This window comes from Lissotriton helveticus, chromosome 1_1, assembly GCF_964261635.1.
Source record: "Lissotriton helveticus chromosome 1_1, aLisHel1.1, whole genome shotgun sequence".
NCBI classification, from domain to species: domain Eukaryota; kingdom Metazoa; phylum Chordata; class Amphibia; order Caudata; family Salamandridae; genus Lissotriton; species Lissotriton helveticus.
The window spans coordinates 972,026,520-972,046,895 of NC_136057.1; the positions used below are offsets into that span (position 1 = coordinate 972,026,520).

Consider the following 20,376-nt stretch of genomic DNA (forward strand, 5'->3'; position numbering starts at 1 on the left):
ACACATTCTAAAAATCAAGTCTACTTGTTGCCAACCTAAATTATCGAGATGAAGACTTTTTATAAAAATAAAGGCATTCACCATGAGGAGGCATGCAAAGGCCTATGAGGGAAACTGGAAGTATTCCTTTTAGGTCACAGACACAATTCCTTCTCTGAATCATGCCTTTCTCTGGTACCCTCTTTGTTTTTTTCAGAGGCATAAGCCAGGAAGTGAAATGTCCTCAGAATACAATTTTCAAGGATTTTACAATAAAGTTCTTCCTGTACATATTGTAGGGCTTTTATTTGAAGTCATTTTAAGGTTGCAAAGGAATGGAATTAAAGGAAGCTATGTCAGAAGTCCCAATATTTCAATGCTTCAGGGCAAGTTTTATTTCATTGATCCTCTCCTTCGGTCTTCCTTGAAATTCTCACTCTGTGGTGGAAATTTGACTTTGAAGGTGAAAATGGGGTTGAATATAACTATGAAGAGGGCATAAAGGCAGGCTTGGGCGGAACCACCGATACTCTAGTCACTCTCTCCTGCACTTGCTTCCTATTCACCCCAAGCAGCGAGATGCCAGACATCGATTCATCTGTCAACGGGCTTAATAAGACAAGGGTGGGGCTAAGCAGATTGCCCATTTTCCACTCATTGGTAGTTTAGATACACAGCATTTCATCTACAGGACTGACAAGCAGCTGGCCGAAATGTCAATGATGGGGCTAGCCTTTCAATTGCTGAACAGTCCCTTTCACGGTGTAGTCCTTCATAATCAGGCAAGCACAGCTTCCCGGCAGGGGCAATATTTTAGTTTTCTTTTCTTTATCTACTAAGTAACATCATTTTCCAAAATATCTTTTGCAAAGAATTACTTTTCAAAACATCTTTTAAAAAAACATTGTGTTTCTATATTATGTATGATTTTGACCAAAATACTCTTTCCCTAAATTTTTATCTTCCTTTAGCCTTCCCCATCTATATATTTTAATTTGTCTTCGTATTACATCTATTTCTAGTCACACATACACATATGTATATATAACTTCAAACTATCTATATTTATCTCCCATTAGCTCTCACTAGCCTGTGGGGGCGGCTGCTGGGTGGGCTGTGCACAGTGGAGGATGGATAACAGCAGAAGGCACTTAACTTAATTGATGGTACCCACCATGCACAAACCACCAATTTGTCAACGTTACCAAAATAAATTAAAGAAAGAGCTATTAAGAATACTTTTTGTGTGCACTGGTATCCATAACTGACAAATGTGTGTAATTTGTTGCATTTAATCCACAATGATAACTGACTTTTAAACTTTATTTTTTCAGTGGAAAAATCTATATATGTATACGAGTATAGGTAGTTAGCATGAAAAAGCTGATTTTCGGAAAGTGCAGCTAATAATGGGCACTAACTGGCATTAGAATATTTAGGTTTTCTTGACTTTTGTTTAATAAACAATGGAAAATACCAAAGTCATCAGATTTAATCTATTCTGATTCGCGATTTTTGAATTTATGAAAAGGAAATCCCAAAGTCATGTGAACCACATGGGAGTCCTAAGGCGAACCTTCAGGAGTTGAAAACACCAATCCCTGAACATGAAAAAACATTGAAACTGGCATGCAATTCGCTAATCAAAAATTGATTGCAATTACGGAAGCTGTCATTTTAGATGCCGGATTTGACCACCATTTTGTCTCATTCGCAACTTTTGCACAGGGAAAAAAAAAAATCTACAACTGACATTCTTTTCAAAATATATTTGCACATTCTTTTATATACGGTGCTATCTGGATCTAATACAAATAAATGAAAAGATTAAATGTGTTGTGCCTCTTCCATAACTATTTACAACGTGCAGTCCTATCTCTATTTCCAAATTACCATAACACACAGAAATAGATTAAAATTGATAAAGACTATGAAATTTCCTTTATTTAATTATTGCTCTATTAAGAGTATACATTTTCAGTAAAGGGAGTAGCAAAAAAAAATGCATATATCCCCTACTTTAAACTGTATGGAGGCCAATGAGCGAGCGAAGCATGGAATCCAAACCCTTTCACGGTAGGTATGCAGGAGTTGTTCCTGCAAGGAAAGATTCTTGTATTTCTTCTTCTTTCTATGTTTAGGTTATTCTTTTAATTTTTCTTTTACTCCTTGCAATGTTCCTCTCTGCCTTTCTTTTTTCCTTCTTTCCTTCTTTGCATTTTTGGTTCCTGCCTTCTTTTATGCCCTCACTACATTTGGCTCTCGCATTTTCTTAAAGTAACTTCTAAAGTTGCACTTTGCCCACCAGTGACATTAAATTTGATGTAACCATTAAATCGAAATTAATGCACGGATTCTTATGATCCCTTACAGTACCAACTTTAGTAGTACCATCTAGAAGTTAACAAGGCTGAGTTGTCAGACTGTAACTCTGTACTTATCAATGGAGCTAATAGCCTTTCCACAGTAAAAACTAAATTTTTAGGGTTTTTACTGCTGGAACATGTAAAAGACTGTGATCCACATTTTAACATACAGCACCCTGCCGTAGGGCTCTTTATGACTACCTTAGGTGTGAAGTGCTTATACTCACAAGCCTTGGTAAAGCCAGTAGAGCTCGCCTATGCATGAGCTATTTGCTTTGAAAATGTTTTAGCATTTTTGTACACCAGAATGGCTGAAGTTCAGCAAGGCTAAAACAAGTTAGTTGGGTAAAGGAAAGTGGAGTGGAGGGTCTTAAAGTGGAGTGTTACGAAGTGCGTACGGTACAGTAGAGTGTCATGGAGTAGATTAGAGTGGCATACAGGGTATTGTCATAGAGTGCACTGGTGTACAGTGGAGTGATACAGAGTAGAGTGCATTGGTGTAGAGTGCAGTGGCATAGTGTTGCAGAGGAGAGTGGTATAAAGTGGAGTGGTGTAGAGTGGAGTGGCGAGGAGTGCAGTGGTGCATCGTAGAGCAGTGTGGGGAAGAGTGCATTGGCGTGGAGTGGTGTAGAGTAGTGAGGAGTGGAGAGGCGCAGAGAACAGTGGTGTGCCAATTTTGAGTAGTGCACAGGAAAGTGCAGTGGTGTGGAGTGGTGCAGAGTAGAGTGCAGTGGGGAAACCTTGAGTATGCATGATATGGTAACATACTGCCATTACAGACAACACATCTTCAGTTGAAATGACTCAAATTTGCACTCGCATACAGTTTTACTTATAAACGTTTACAGCGCACAAACAATGTGTGGAAATGTCATCGTCTAATGTACTGGTTTGATAGTCGGCACAGTTCATTCACAGACATTTAAATTTTGTTGTGTGCTAGAAAAAAGAAAAATAACGAGAGCAGACCCCCAGTAGCCAGCATGTCTATCACAAATCCTCTCTTTTAAGTCAGAGAAGGAAAAATAAACACCTAGCTCCCTGGAAGAGAGAGCTTGGCATTTGACCTCTGTCTTTGAACGAAAAGCAATGTGACAAGATGAGAATAAGATTTAAAGGCCTGTTTACAGAAAGCGAGTTTGTGAAAGAATACAGGAAACAAGGTTTGGGCAACGGGAAGGACAAATGCGAGAGGGACAGCCTAAAGCAAATAATGCCAGAAAATACAAAGTCTGAAAATGTGAGTTTCAACCCACAAAGCCAAAGATAAGCAATGGCCGGAATGCATTCCTAGGTCAACTTTCTGAATGTCCCCAAGATGTCTTTAGCAAACCAGACAACTCTGCTGTCTGGAAGGCTGCGACCTAAAAAGGGCAGATTGGTATTGTTGTTACCTTTAATGGAAAGGTCGAGTTAGCAGTTTAAATCTGCCCTTCCAGTCTGCGGTGCCAGACTGGCAGTCATATTTTTTAACCTTGTACCACGCTGGGGGCCACAACTAGCGCTGTAGTCCCTGGGGGACACACTAAATTACAGACAATGCGTACCCCAGATAGGATATTCTAGGCACTTACAAGTAGGGGACAATTGGGGACAAGCCAATTAAAAATGAGCCATTTTATGGACCAGAGCACATGCACTGGGTACTGTTTACAAGCGCTCAGGGTTTTTCAGAGCCGTTATACCAGTACATAATAGAAACAAGCATTTGCAATGCAATTGGTCTCGCCTTTGGGACCTTATATGTATTTAGCTATGCAGCACATTAGCCTGGGTGCGGAAACATCTACTGTTCTTTAACATGGAGGGAAAGTAAGCACCAAACTGCGGGAAATGGTATAGTCCAAGCTCTGTTTTTAATACAAAATAAGGGGCTTCAGTGGTCAGATCACTGAAAATACAAGATTTGAAAAAAATATTGTCTACGGGTACTCGTGGAAGACAATTTCTATGGACTGGAATCTAGAGAATGCTAAAGTGATCCTGGTATTTTTCTGACCTCTACTGGTCGTTTTCTATCAAGCAAGTTAAATAGAGGCAGTTGCCAGAAAAATAAAAACAAGAAAGTCCCTCAGCAGAAAGCAATTCAGGTATTTTACTGACCTCTACTGGTTGTCTTCTATCAAGACAGTTAAATAGAGTTGAACAGAAAAACACATCCCTAAGCGGAAGCAGACAAATCCTAGGGCTGATCTCCAGAGCCCACAAAGTACATACACATATAAGTATATACTAAAGTATAGAAGTATATACTAAAGTATATACAAGAGGTCTTGAGTACTCTTCCTAAAAAGGGGGGCAAAAACCTAGGAGGAACCTGCAAAAAGCCTGTTTCCTCACAGTCCGTAACCCCACTCCCTTGCTGCAGTACCACATGATGTGGTGTCCGTTCCCACCTGTACCAGTCTCCCCCTGATGGATGAAAAGAAGGCTTTCAACGCCAAGTGAATAGCCCTCAGATCCAGAAGTTTGATATGGAGCTGGGACGCCATCGGAGGCTAGAGACATCTGATCTCCACCTCTCTTAGTTTGCCACCACAACTCAGAAGAGATGCATTGGTCATCATTGTCAACCCTGGGTGGGGGAGGGAGAAGAGTCTGCCACTAATCCGATCACGGTCAGGTAACCACCACTGCAGGTCTTTAGCAGTCTCCTCCAAAATCTAAACGTGGTCAAAGAGGTCCCCTCGATGTTGAGCCATTGAGACTGCAGATCCCACTGCAGTGCCCACAAACACTCTGGTGTGCTTGACCAGCAGGATGCAGGAGTCTATCTGTACCAGCAGCCTCAGAGTCGCCCTCAGTGAAATCCAGGATTGAGGCTAAAAGATCAGGATTATAGCCTGGATGCCCTGAACTCTCTTTAATGTGGTAAACTCACGAAACCGAACACTGACCAGAATGGGTCAGATGAAGGAGACGGTCTGAGAAGTAGTCAGGTGTGTCTTCCGTGGGTGGATAGGAAACTCCAAAGATGATAGGAGGTTTGCCATCGTCTGGAGGCGGTTGACGACTCCCTGGGTCGAGCCCGCCTTTCCACAGCCAGTCAATGAGTTAGCGAAACACTGGAAACCTTGATCTCCGAAGGTGTGCTGCTACCCCTACCATCACTTTCGTGAACACCTGAGAGGCACTGGCGAGACCAAAGGGGAGCACCGCAAACTGAAAGTACTCCTGCCCCCAACATCCCCAATCCCGCCTCAAGAACCACGGGTAGCGGTGATGGGCCTGAAGGACGGGCATATGAAACAACAACAACATCCAGTCTCCAGCTCTGAGGGCGGACAAGACTTGAGCCAGCGTGAACATTCTGAATTTTTCCTTCCGGAAGAAGGCATTGAGAGAGCACAGGTCTAAAATAGGACGAAGGTCTCTGTCCTTCTTGGGCACCAGAAATTGGTAGAAATAACAACCACATCCTACTTCTGTCACAGGCACCTCTCAATAAGCCTTGGACCTGCCGGAAAACAGATAGATGGTCAGTCGTTGGAAGGGTGGGGAAGGTGGATGGTGCTGCGTCATGGAAATGAATAGTAGGGCATAGCCCTTCCGAACAACTTGTAGGACCCACCTGTCTAATGTTATGGCCAACAAACCTGGCAAAGATCATAGATCCTGTCTCTCACCAGATGGCTGTGCAGGCACGCTAAAGGGGTTTGGCAGGTGGGGCTGTGGGGTGCAGGGTGGGGGGAGAGTTGTGGACTGGGTGGCCTGCTGACCTTGATTGTGGCACATTGGGCATCCTGGCCTTTCACTGCCTGAAAAACGGTAAACAGCAGCCAAGCATGGCAACAAATGACGACACTGGTGCCAATAACCATGCTCGATCTAATCAGTGATGTTAAAGCCACAACAAATTGGGAACTTTGTGGTATCACAACCATCCTGTATGTCCTAGGCGAGGATATGTCCAAGATCTTCTGGGACGACTAGAGCCACCAAATCCCAAGGGGCATGGAACAGCGCCCGAGCAGGCAGCTGGCATTCACTTTTTGAAGCCCCAAGGTGGTGGAGGAGAAGACCAGTTTCCGGAACGTCTCCATCCGATTTGATTTCCTATTGGAGGGTGTAGTAGAGAACATGCAGCAGTTACTCTTACTTGCAGATGCTTGTACCACCAAGCTTTCAAGGGAGGTATGCTGAGAGAACACAGGCCTGCCCAGGGCCAGGGGGCTCCGTCGTGCAGTCTGGCGGCTGACTGAAGGCCCAAAGTAAGGTTTGGCCCATGCACTCAACAAAGTATCCGCAAGGGCCTTCATAAAAGGTAAGAGGAGCTCAGTGGATGTTTGCCCCGGCTGACGGGCTTCCATAAGACGATTGGTCTTGACCTCCAAGGTAGGGAGATGGCGATCAAGAACTTTGCATTACCATGGCGTAATACGCACTTTCAGGAGTAGGGAGCCCCTAATCAGAGGAGGTGTCAAGGCCACTAGCCTCCTGCAGGTAGTCATATCAATTCTCCTTGTTGTAAGGCTGGCCAATCTTATCACCCACATTGTAATCTTTGTCCAAATCCATGCCAAATAGGGAATGGGTGTAAATTTGTCTTGGTGGAGGCAGATCTAGGGTCGGAAAGGGGGCCTCCATGGAGGCTGAGCGTGGACTTGGTCGAAGTCGAAATATCACCTGCATCAGAGAGGACAATTGGTCTTGTTTTACAGCATCTATAGTCTTGCACCTAAGTACTGGGAACCAGTGTAGGCTGTGGCGTCGGAGACAGAGTAGGGGTTGGAGTCGGAGGTGGCCCCATTGGGGCCTCAGAGGGTCCAGCTGGCACAGAGGGTAAACCCGCTGGCGGTAGTCCAAATGTAGAACCTCTCAACTGTGCGGGGCCCACAGGCGCGCCTGAGGAAGTCAGCAGGGATCCAAAGAATTTTAACACTTCAAACTGTCTAGGAGTGGCAAACGGCTCCAAGGCAAGTTGCAGGATCGGCTCAGAAGCAGAAAGACTTCGAGATTATAATCAAGACATAAAGTGCCGCCCCTGCCCCAACTCAGGGGAGTGTAGTGAGGGGAAAGGGTTGAGTCACACTTTGATTTCTTAATGTTCTTTTCGACTTACTCAAAGACTTTCATTGAGACGAAGACCAATCTCTGGAACAACTCCTGAGACTTCTGAATCTTACATAGGACTGAACTTTCGACTAGGACCAGAATTATTATGGAGTTGTCCGTTGCTTGGCGAAGTAGAGTTGCACCTTGTGGTCTAGTATGGTATTCAGGTTCATCAACATGCAGTCACTGCGGGCCTTAGAGTCATGGCTCAACCCCAGGCACCACAGGCAAATCTGTTAAGGAGCTGTCAAAGATATTTGATGCAACAGTCTTGATAGGGATTAAAACCTGTCGTTTTGGAGGGTGATATGTCCTTTGCACAATGTAAAGAAATTTTTGATCGAGGCAAGGGGAGCGGAAATAGAGGAACTGACATCAGCACACGCCTACAGGACCACAGAGATACTGCTGAAAAGTTTCCAGATCCAGATCCAGTCCGACGACTGGGGAATATTCAAAAGGAATCTGCAGCTAGAAGTCTCTATCAGATCTGACAAATTTCAGTTTTAGATTTTGCACTGGAACCATAACCTCGCTTTAACTGGCCTATTTTGCATTGGTTTACTTAAGTTTTTTTTTACAAAAAAGGTAAAAGATTATGTAAATGTATACCATAGCTTAGCTTTAATAGTTTTTTTCCAGCTAATTTAAATTTTTTCAATTACATTTATTTTTCACAATATGCTACATCCAACTGCCGTATCACAATGTTCCTCTATTCCCACATCCAGCATCAGCCATGCACAGTTGGGGTTGACCACATGTATTGGCCACCATGCCACCATGCAGCTAACTTCTGCCATGAAGGGCCTGGTCATGTGTCCAACCTCTTACAGAGTTAAACCACCATGTATATGGTTTTGAGCAGTGGGGGCTCACAGTGAGGTCTGCCTGCAGACAGATCATATGCAGGGCCACGGGAATTATACGATTGTGGGGCAGTGGCGATTTTCTCATGATTACATATTTGCCGCATAATCCATCCCCTACCACATAATCTGCGGATATTAACACAAAAAAAGGAAAATGCTACTTACCAGTATGCATCTGTTCTTGGCATGTAGAGCTGCAGATCGCCACCTGGTGTTGGGTTCGGATGATTGCATGTTGTTGTCGTCTTGGAAGAAGTCTTTGTAGTCACGAGAAAGGTGACTCCTCCCTTGGACGATAGTGCGCATGGGCATCGGCTCCATCCTTAGATTGTTTTTCGCCATGATGGGAAATTATGGAGTTTGTAGAAAGAAGAAAGGATGTCCATGCGTGTATATCTAATTAAGATAGAACTGGAACTGATACAGGCCCCGGGGAGATGGGAGGCCGTGTAAGAATCTGCAGCTCTACATGCAAAGAACAGATGCATACTGGTAAGTAGCATTTTCCATTCGAGGCATATGAGCTGCAGATCTTACACTGTGCATCGATTGTACAGCAGTGTCTCCCCTAGCGGTGGTCACCTGTATCTTTTGCAGTATTTTGAAAGAGGGTTTTGAGGACAACTTGGCCCACTGTAGCTAGCTTGCTGTTTAGCTTGCACATCAACACAATAGTGTTTAGTGAAGGTGTGTGTTGTAGACCATGTTGCTGCCTTGCAGATGTCTTCTAGGGGAATATTCCCTAACAAAGCCATGGAGGCTCCTAATTTGCGTGTGGAGTGCGCTCTAGGAAGAACTGTTAATGTGCGTTTTGCCTTGTGATAGCATATTTGTATACATTTAACAATCCACCTTGCAATTCCTGATTTTGAAATGGGGTTGCCTTTATGTGGTGGAGAGAAGGCTACAAACAGTTGCTTTGTTTTACGAAAGGATTTGGTCCTATCACTGGTGCTATCACTGTAATAGAGAAGAGCCCTTTTTACATCTAGTGTATGAAGAGCTCTTTCTGCGACAGAGTCTGGGTTTTGAAAAAACACTGGTAACTCTACTGATTGATTTAGATGAAAAGGAGTAATTACTTTAGGAAGGAATTTAAGATTAGTCCGTAGAACCACCTTGTTATGGGTGTAATTGTAAAAATGGTTCTTGTATAGTGAAAGCTTCAATCTCACTAACTCTTCTAAGAGAGGTAATAGCAATAAGGAAAGCTGTTTTCCATGTGAGAAATTGCAGTTGACACTTATGTAAATGTTCAAAAGGAGGCCCCATTAGCCTTGTAAGTACAATGTTTAGGTTCCACACTGGAGATGGTGGTAACCTATGAGGAATGTTTTTTTTTAATCCTTCCATAAAAGCTTTGATCGCAGGTACTCTAAATAACGACATATGTGGTCTGTTTTGTAGATATGCTGCAACAGAGGATCAATTTGATTGTTAGTGCAGTAAATGGCAACTCTCTTCCATTTTGCAGCATAGCAAGCTCTAGTAGTAGGTCTTCTGGCTTCTTTAATGATATTCACACAGTCTGGTGGTAGGTTAAGGTAACCAAACTCTAAGACTTCAGGAGCCAGATTGCCAGATTCAGTTGACTTGGATCTGGATGCCTGATGTCTCCATGGTTCTGCGTTAGCATTGATGGTGTCAGAGACAGTCTTTGATGTGGAACTAGAGAGAGTTCTAGCAGTGTGGTGAACCACGGTTGGCGTGCCCATGTGGGAGCTACCAGGATCAGTTTGAGAGACTGTTGTCTGAGCTTGCGTACTACAAGTGGTATCAGTGGGGTTGGCGGAAAAGCGTACGCAAATCTGCCTGACCAGTTCATCCATATCACATTGCCCTTGGACAACGGGTGTGGAAACCTGGCGGCGAAGGTTGGGCATTTTGCATTTTCGTTTGTGGCGAACAGGTCTATGTCTGGATGACCCCACTTGTGAAAGAATGGTTGAAGAACTTGCAGGTGTAGTTCCCATTCGTGAATCTGTTGTGTCTGTCGAATTAACAGATCGGTTATCTGCTTGTGAACTCCTGGAAGGTGTTCTGCAAGCAGATATATGTTTTGTGGAATGGCCCATCTCCAAATGTTTTGTGCGAGCTGGGACAGTTGCAGGGAGTGTGTGCCTCCTTGTTTCTGTATGTAGTACATGGCTGACATGTTGTCCGTCCGGATTAAGACAGCTTTGTTTTGTATGTGTACTTGGAAGGACTTAAGTGCCAGGAAAATTGCTAGCAACTTTAGGTGATTGATGTGAAGCACCATCTGTTGAGCAGTCCATCTTCCCTGAGTTGTGTGGTGGAGCAGATGTGCGCCCCATCCTGTCAGGGATGCGTCTGTTGTCAGTACTATTTGTGGAACAGGCTCTAGGAACGGCCGCCCTGTGGACAAGTTTTTGGTGTTCCACCACTGCAGAGAGCGAAGTGTGCTGCTGTCCACCAACACCAGGTCTGTTAGTTGTCCTTGTGCCTGATTCCACTGATGTGCTAGACATTCCTGCAATGGACGCATTTGCAGTCTTGCATATGGTACAATAAAAATGCAAGATGCCATCATGCCTAATAGTTGCATGAACACTCTAACTGGGAGAGAGTGTTGGTTTTGAAACCTTGTAATTAAGGCTTGTATGCTCTGTATCCTGGCTGGACTGGGATAAGCTAGAGCTGTATTGGTGTTTATGGTAGCCCCTGGGTATTGATGTACATGAGAGGGCTGTAGATGTGACTTGGTGTAGTTTATTGTAAACCCCAAGGTGTGCAGTGTCTGAATTGTGTGAGATGTGTGTTGAACACACTGGTTGAATGACTTTGTTTTATGAGCCAATCGTCTAAGTATGGGAAGACATGGATATGTTGTCTTCTGAGATGTGCTGCTACTACTGCTAAGCACTTTGTGAACACTCTGGGTGCTGTTGTTACCCAGAATGGAAGGACTTTGAATTGATAGTGTTGTCCTTCTTGCACAAACCTGAGATACTTCCTGTGAGAAGGATGTATGGGAATGTGAAAGTAGGCGTCTTTGAGGTCTAGTGTAGTGAGGAAATCGCCTTGTTGCAATTATGGGAGCACTTGTAAAGTGATCATGTGAAAATGATCTGAGTGTATATAGACATTGAGAGGCCTCAAATCTAGTATGGGTATTAGGAAGTAGAGTGAGTAGGCCCCCGTTCCTTGATGTTGCAATGGAACCAGCTCTATTGCATCTTTTTGTAGCAATGAGAGAACCTCTTGTTAGAGCAGCGTTAGATGTTCTGTGGACATTGGACGCTGTCTGGGTGGTATATTTGGAGGGGTAGCTGTAAGCTCTAGGCAGTAACCATACTGGATAATCTGTCTTACCCACTTGTCTGTTGTGATGGAATTCCAGGCAGGTAGGAACTGTGTTAATCTCCCCCTACAGGAGTGGTATGCTGTTCGGGGAGCTGAAGGATGTCACTGTTTAGTGGTGGAAGAGGATCGATTGTTGTTGTTACCTCAACCTCTTCCCTTATTGTTATTGCCTCTGTAGCCTCCTCTATATTATCCTTTATTAGAGGATGCTTGTGTATTAGTTTTAAAGGAAGCTGAATTGTCTGCTCCAGCTTGTTTGGAGCCTCCTCTGTAAAAGGAGCCTCTTGCTTGGGTGGACTGCAAAGCTCCCATAGACTTGGCTGTATCAGTGTCTTTTTTCATTTTTTCCAAAGCTGTGTCTACTTCTGGACCAAACAACTGTTGTTGGTTGAATGGTTGATTTAAGATAGTAGTTTGTACCTCTTGCTTAAATCCTGAAATGCGTAGCCACGCGTGACGTCTAAGAAGGACACTGGTGTTTATTGCCCGGGATGCAGTGTCTGCTACATCTAGTGCACATTTAATGGAGGCATTAGATATAAGCTTACCCTCTTGTATGCGGTCATCTGCTTGTGCCTTATATTGATCATGTAGATGTTGTAAGAGCTTCTCTAGCTGAGCATAGTGAGCCCTGTCATATCTTGCTAGGAGGGCCTGTGTGTTAGCAATGCACCATGCATTACTAGCTTGGGCAGCTATTCTTTTCCCTGAAGTATCTATGATTTTAGACTCTTTATCAGGAGGTGGTGCTTCTCCTGATGTTTGTGACTTTGCCCTTTTCCTAGCGTTTGAAAACTACTAGGGAGTCTAAGGGTAGCTGTCCCTTAATGTAAGCAGGATCCCCAGGAACTGCTCTGTACTTTTTTTCTATCCTTGGGTTTATAATTCTAGCCCGTACAGGATCTTTAAACACTTCTGGTGCATGTTTAATAACTCCTATATTCATTGGCAGTATTTGCACAGATTTTTGGGATTGTTCAAAAGTGTCTAGTAAAAAATCCTCTTCTGCCTCATCTGAATGCATGGTGACATTGTGATAAATGGCAGCCCTATGAATTAAGTGTCCAAACCCAATATTGTCTTCTGGGGAGAAGGTTTAGATGGATATATATGTGGGTCAGGAATATCTGGTATATCCTGTGGGTTTGGATACTACCAGTCTGGTGAACCTATTGGGTAGGGAAAAGGGTCATTTGGGTCTTTCCCTCCCCCCATGCTATACTGATCATAATCAGAATCCGGAGGAGGTGTATGTTGTGGAGAATGAAGAGGATAATGTTGAGGTGAAATGTTTAAAGGGAGAGCAGCAGAGGGAGATACAGGAGAAGAAGGGTGCATAATATGGCAGAGTCCTTCTTCTTGACAGGCACTGGACGTGTAGGTGCTGTATCTGACTTCCTCTTCCTTTGTGGTGTGGTGGAAACATGTCCTGTTTCTGGGTCTATGTGTATCCTCTTTTGCAGAGGATCAGGTCTGAAAAGCTCTTCTTCAGAAAATGCCTTCGGCGCCGATTTTTCGGCTCCGGGCCTGATTTCTGCTTGTCTTTAGCCTTAGGAGTTGTATAGTCCTGTGGCGTATTTTTCAGCACCGAAGGTATCTTCTTCGGAGTCGAGGCCTGGTTCGAGGGCTTGGAGGCATCGGAGCAGGTATTTGTGGGTTTTGGCACCGAAGATTTTGGGGTGGAAGCAGGTTTCATTGGTTTAGGTGCCGAATTGTCTTTAGGAGTCAACGGTTTCTGGGTCTTTTTCGGAACCGGGACTTCTTATGGTTTCGGTGCCGAGGGAGCTGGCCGTATCGGCACGTGCGGTTTGCTCGGTAAGGAGCTACCGGAAGGCTTTAATATTTTCTTCGGAGCCGGGCTCGATGGCGGGGCTTTCGAAGCAATGTCCTGTCTCGACTGGACCCCGAAGGCGGAGTTTTGAACTTAGCCTTTGGCTTAGGTGGTTGGGCTGGGGTAGGGGCAGTCGTACTCACGCATTGACCTGATGGTATGGAGTCATCGGAGTCGTCTGCCTCAGATACGATCTGGAGATTATCGGAATTTTCCTCGGGGACACATGGACCTTTGTCGAAGATATCCACCGGTTTCGGAGCTGATCTCTGCATGTCGCGTCGACGGGCCTTCCGATCTTTATAGGTCTTCTTGGACCCAAAGGACGCACAAGCTGTGCAGCTTGATTCCCCGTGTTCAGGTGATAAACACAGGTTACACACCTCGTGATGGTCGCTGTGTGGAAAATTTGCTCCACACCCAGGGCATTTTCTGGTTTCCTTTCCATGCGGTGTAGGCCTCACCGCGTGGGTAGGCCTGACGGCCCGCGTCGACGACCAGAATCTTAGTGATGAGGTCGAATCTATGTATATTGAAGTTAAAGTTTGTTTTTAGAAAGTTTTGCGCGTCGAAGTCTTCGAAAAGTCGGTTTTCGAACCGGAGCGGAAAAGTTGCATCCGAACCCAGTGGCGGAAAAAAACAACCTAAGGATGGAGCCGATGCCCATGCGAACTATCGTCCAAGGGAGGAGTCACCTATCTCGTGACTACAAAGACTTCTTCCAAGACGACAACAACATGCAATCATTCGAGCCCAACACCAGGTGGCGATCTAATGCACAGTGTAAGATCTGCAGCTCATATGCCTCGAACATGGTATTTCTAGCAACAACAACAAAAAACACTGACACATGTTGGTCACCTTTCTGTTGCTTATTGCTATATTTTGATATTAAACTGGTACTAATGAGGTGCAACTAATGCTCAGACAAAATAATTAAGTAATAACACTACAAAATGTGCCGCATTTTGCTGCATAATTTGGCTTTTCTTGCCGCATAATTTACTTAACCATTAGAGATAATGGGGTAACCCAGTAACTCTCAGAACCTATGTAAGCATGCTAAAGAAAAACAATGGTTCTGTCGCGGAAATCAACTGATTAGCACCAGGTACTTAATACATTCATATGTTTAGTCATATAAAAAAGTAACACACCAAGAAACAACCAATTTATGCCAAAAATGAATTTCTTTACTTATATTTTTATGTATGTAAATAATAAAAAGCCTGTCTAAGACATGAAACACATATGGCGAATGAGCCAGTGACTGTGTGGTACAATTGGTGACTGGTAGTGATATATGAAAAAGTGCTGTACAGGGGTGACATAAATAACATATATAGAACATGCACAAATCAGAGGATACAGACGAACGAGGTCGTCTCTTCTCAACTTTACTCAATCAGTTGTTTCTTGGTGTGTTACTTTGTTATATGACAAACATATTCCTTTGAATGTACCCAGTGCTAATCAGTTGATTTCCCCGACAGAACCATTGTTTTTCTTTAGCATAATTTACTTAAGGCTGCAGCATAATTTGTCCCTCTCCTGCAGCTTAATTCCAGTGGCCCTGGCCTTATGCTCTCCCCAACCCAAACTTCAGGACAACCATGGCTTTGCACAGCCTTCTGCCTTGTGCTCAACCCACACCACGTACACACATACAAACACACAGGTTGACCAAAGAGCTTGGCCTCAGCTCAAACCGGACGCCAGTCTATAAAGCAATTAATATCTGCTGTGTAAGGTAGGTCATGCACCTTACCACCATAGAACCATCTCCCTTCTGTAGGAAGCTGGCTCTCTATTGTACTGAAACAAGATGCACTGTGTAGAGAGTCCAGGTATCCCTTTCTAATGTACAGGGGCTTGCTTTAACAAGCCCAAGGAGCCCAAGGAGCTCTTGCCTTTGTTACACAGAGTCAATAAATGAGATACAAACTCAATAGAAAACCCAACACCAATTAATAAAATACCACAGATTCTTATATGAATTGAGACATCAAGATCTTCAAGATCAGGTAAGTACTTTTTGAGTTAGCGATTTTCAGAAACTCAGAAAATACAGCTGTCAGATTTGAGGTATAAGCATTGAACGTGGTAATGTTATCCCATGGGCGAAAAATATACTGCATAGAATCACAATGGGAGGGGAACAGAGGCTCTCTCAAAGGGTTTGACACCGACCTCAAAAGAAATTACAGGACCACACCCTCCAGTCCTGTGTGCGATTAAAGTAAACACTGACTGGTTATGAGGTCTGAAGGCGGAATGAGTAGAACTCAGTGATCAAAATTTAGTTAATCAATCGTTAATTTATTCGGTACTGTATGCATCAAATTATATTCTTCCTACACGTGTTTCACGACAACATGACATCAGGGCCATGAAATGTAAATTTCAGAGTTAGCTGTTAAATGCAACTGGAACAATGAATTACTCTTCATAATTATCTTGAATAATCTCATAACATATACTCTGTGTATTCTGTATATTGCCCTCCAATGTTTTTATGCAATGTTCATATGATGTGTTGTATTCTCACAATTTCGGTACGATGACCGAACGCCGGTTTTCGCCAGGGGTCTAAAAACCAGTTCCATTTAACAGCTAAATCTGAAACTTACATTTCATGGCCCTGATGAAGTGACGAGTTGCTGTGAAACACGTATTGGCCTACGCAGATTATCTTTTGATGCATAAATTATCGAATACATTTATGATTCCTTAACTACATTTTGATCACTGAGTTCTACTCATTCAGTCTTCAGACCTCAAAACCAGTCAGTGTTTAATTTATATACTGCATAGGGTCACTTGCAAACGACTTACAGGACTGTTCTTCTGGACTTAAGGTACGAAGGGGCCAAGTTGAAGAAAGCAGCAAGAGTTCAAGTTTACCTGCCCTAGGGTGTCTGGGTGCAGCAGTGCTTTGCGCGGGTTTAGCCTCAAACACTGCCCGTTAAAGTCAATGGGAAAAGTACCTATAACAAAAAGGATGCAAGGGTGAACTGGGGGACCATTTTGGCAGAACCCAAAGGGGAGAATGGTTCGTGATGTTCTCACGACTACGTAGGTATCGCCGGTTTCTGTGAACTCGGGCTCGGGTGCATAGGTGGTTTGTCTGGCACATTGTGGCAGTCAGAGGCTCTCAAGGTTATTGTTGGTTCTGCAGAAGAGGGGAAAACATGACAGCTGAGCCACTCTTGACGTGCAGGTCGGTATTCCTCAGTGGTGGTGTCCAGACTGGACACAATAAGCCGTGGCTGCTGCAACTGGTCCAGTACCCACTGTACAGGTGCTGTGGGGCTCCTGTAGGGGTCAGCGTCTCAAAACTCGCTGGTGGGAAGGGGCTGTCCTCATAGAACCTCGGTGACCACCTCCTGGCAAGATGCCCCTTTGTTGGACCAGACAGTCAGCAGAACGAGATACCAGGCAGCTGCTTTTGGTGCTTCTCCGCCCCAAGTGAGATGTTGCTAGATTGAGGAAGAAATGGGCAGACCTCTAGGGGCTTGGGGAAGCATGTCAGCTTCAGGACGAGTCGCTCTTGGGGATTGTCACGGGGTATGCAGCTTGGCAGGGTTTGGCTCCAAACTTTGGTGCAGGACCTCTGTTCTCACATCGTCAGCTCTTCTTTGTCCTTCTTCTTCAGTCAGATAAATCTGTTTTCCTGGTTTCAGGGGGCTACAAAATACTCAATTTAGGGGCATCAAGGAGAGTGTAGGGTAGTAGACAATGGGCTACTGACTACCGGGGTCACTGCACCCCATATATTCCTGTAGGGAGTGGGCATAACCCTATCGCAGAGTTCCAAATTTCACCACAACCAAGATAGTGAAATCCTTCTTTTCGTATCCACTTCAGGTAGCCCACCTGTGGGGTGTGAGTAGGCTGACAACGTAACACACCTCTTGACTATCTAACTTCATGCCTGTCCGGGTGCCAAATGGGCTTCAGGCAGGTGGTGGAATTCTACAGACCTGGAGGAAGCCAGGGTCGCATATCAAAGGCGGCAGAGGATTTGAAGCCTCTGGCTTTGACATGCTAATCTCACTAGCCAACCTGCTGGTGGAGATGTGAACACCTTCCTCTGGAACAGGCACTGTTTCTGACCTCTGAGAGCGGGGGTTCTCTTTGGCAGGGGGTCTGAAACGAGTCTGTGGTGGCAGGCGCGTAGAGTCCGGTCAGTCAGCACACAATGACAAAAGTAAAGTTTCAGGAGGCACCTCCAAGGTGCCATCTGGGTTGCATGTCATAACAAATCTGTTATTAAGACAAGGTGTGTGATACTCAACACCAGTATTTTCGGTTGTATGTCGGAACAACGAGTTCCTTTAACAACACCTTGCTGAACAACGCGGTCTCTACCACAACCGCGTCTTAACCACGACTAGCTTTAACACGCATTCCTTCACCACAATTTTTCGTGGTATAGGCATGCATGGTAAACAGCTGCCCATGGCTGAGTTTACCACCCCCTTCCTTCTCCCCCTGAGCCCTAAACACACCCCCAACCTCCTAAAAACTACCCGACCCCCCACCTCCTAAAAACTAATCTGAACCCCTTCTACTCACTAAAAGCTACCCCATATGCCATCCCACCCCCTTAAAACTAACCTGAAACTTCCCCACTGCCTAAAAACAAACTCGAACTCCCCCACCCCCAAAAACTAACCCTAAACTCCCACCCCCTAAAAACTAACTCAAACCCCTCCCACCCCCTAAAAACTATCAAGAACCCTCCAACCCCCTAAAAACTACCCTTTAAAATTACCTCAAAACCCTCCAGCCCCAAAAAACTACCCCATACCCCCTAAAAACTACCCCATACCCCCTCCTAGCCGCTAAAAAAGAACTCAAACCCCACCCCAAAAAACTAACCCGAACCCCTAGAAACTAACTGGAACCCTCCCACCCCTAAAAACTACCCCTTAAAACTACCCCAAATCCCCCCCACCCCTAAAAACTACCCCGGACCCCCACCCCTAAAAACTAACTCGAACTCCCCACCCCCTAAAAACTAACACAAACCCCCCCCCACCCTCACAAACCCCTCCCAAGTCCAAAAAAAGAACACAAACCCCCCTCCATCCTCCTTACCTGTTCCTGGTCAACACTCCTCTGAACTCCGCCCTACACGAACACTAGACCAACTTAACCTTAACCACCCTCATACGTGGTTAAGGCTAAGTTGTTGTTCGGGCAGTAGTTAAGGGGGTTTCCTGTGTTTTCAGTGAAGCGATCATATAGCTGGGTAACCCGTGGTGACCAGTGCCCAGTACATGTCTTAGGATCACTTTCCTGACCACTTACAATATCTAGTAATAGAACTAGACATCAAAGGGGCATATCTGCTCATGCAGATATGTCCTCACCTATACTAGAATGCACCCTGCTTTAGGGATCCAAGACCTGCTGTATGGGTGACTTGCATATAGTACCTGCAGTGCACTTTTGCATGGCACAGGATGAGTGTGCCATGCCATGCCATGTTTTCAGAATGGTTTGCACCATTTCACACAGCCTACAATGGCAGTCTAAATGTAATTTGTTTGTGGGTCTCTTAGGGTGGCATAAGACATGCTGCAGCCCTTAAGGACCCTCTTTAGCACCCCTGCCCTGGGTACCAGAGGTAGCATTTACTAGGAGCTTGTAGGGGTGCTAAAGTCCTTGCTAAATGGGTTTCAATTAGACTTTAACTTGTTTTAGGGGGAAGAGCACTGGCACTGAGGTCTGGTTAGCAGGCCTCAGTGCACTGTCAGAGTTGAAAACCAGCATCTGATAGTCAGGAATGAGGCAAAATGTGGTGAGGAAACTGCAACAAAATTCCAATTTCCTACACCTTCTACACACAGCTCTTCAACTAACCCTCTGTGAGGTTGGCTAGCTATGCGTATATCCATAGGGATTGGCCTGCAGACATGCCCCTCACCCAACCTCTAGAAGCTAATGTCATGCAGATTCATCAAACAGTGAAAAAGTTGCAGCAAATGGAAATATTATTGCCTTCCATCCCTTCCTCAAAGATACCATTGATGCCCTTGGACGGATCTGCATAAAACCTGACAAGCTGTGGCTGAGATGGGTAAACCAAGTGACTGCCAAATTTCATGCAGATATGTCAAAGTAATTAGCATACCGAACAATCTTTCGCAATGGATAGTGTACTTTTGCCAACTATAATATTTCGACATTTCCTAGAAAATTATTGGAAGAACAGATGTTTCATGCAACTATGAGAGAGCAGGAAAAGAACAAAAGAGAGGGATAACAGGGAGCAAGTAAAAAAATTGAGCTAGCTATTGTGGTAGGGATATACATTGTCTTTTTTCTGTATGTTTAACAAGGTCATCCTTATGTGCTGTGATCATCAAATACCTTTGCATTGTATGTAGTAGTGTGAAATGAGCATTGTTAAAGCCAATAGTTCAGGGTTTATGGACTTTGCAAATGTTTCGTACTGGTGTAGGTGGTGTAGTATCCAAGCCCAACACTAGATGGCCTCCTTCACTAGACCGGTTGCCGCCTTATTGCAAGTCTATGATGGAAAAGCAGTTAGGTCTGCCTTGTATGGGTCAGAATTGTGGGGCGTTGACAAAATAGAGGAGCTCACAAGATCAGTGCACACATTTTAAAGAAATCTAGTGATGTTGCCCCAGAGCACTCCACTTCATTCCCTAATGTTAGATATGGGACAACGATCTATCACCGACATAGCCAAGCTCCGCCCACTGTTTTCTGGGCCAGAATCAGGAGGACCCCAGAACTGGGGAAATATGCCGAAGCCATGGCGGAAGTAATCCGCCTAGATAACTGCAATAAGATTGGGTGGTTAAGCAATATAAGGAGGCTTCTTTTGGATATAGGGCTAAGGGAAGCCTAGGAAAGCTCCAATCTATCCCTGCTCCAAAAAAATACAGTAAAGAGGCACTATTGGGATTGGGCC

The 20,376-nt window shown here is 44.6% G+C and overlaps 1 protein-coding gene across 4 annotated transcripts in view; it reads right to left on the minus strand.

Annotated features, from left to right (window-relative positions):
* The window catches only part of TASOR2 (transcription activation suppressor family member 2), a 1,020,110-nt gene that overhangs the window by 754,222 nt on the left and 245,512 nt on the right, over positions 1 to 20,376 (minus strand). The window lies entirely within an intron of this gene.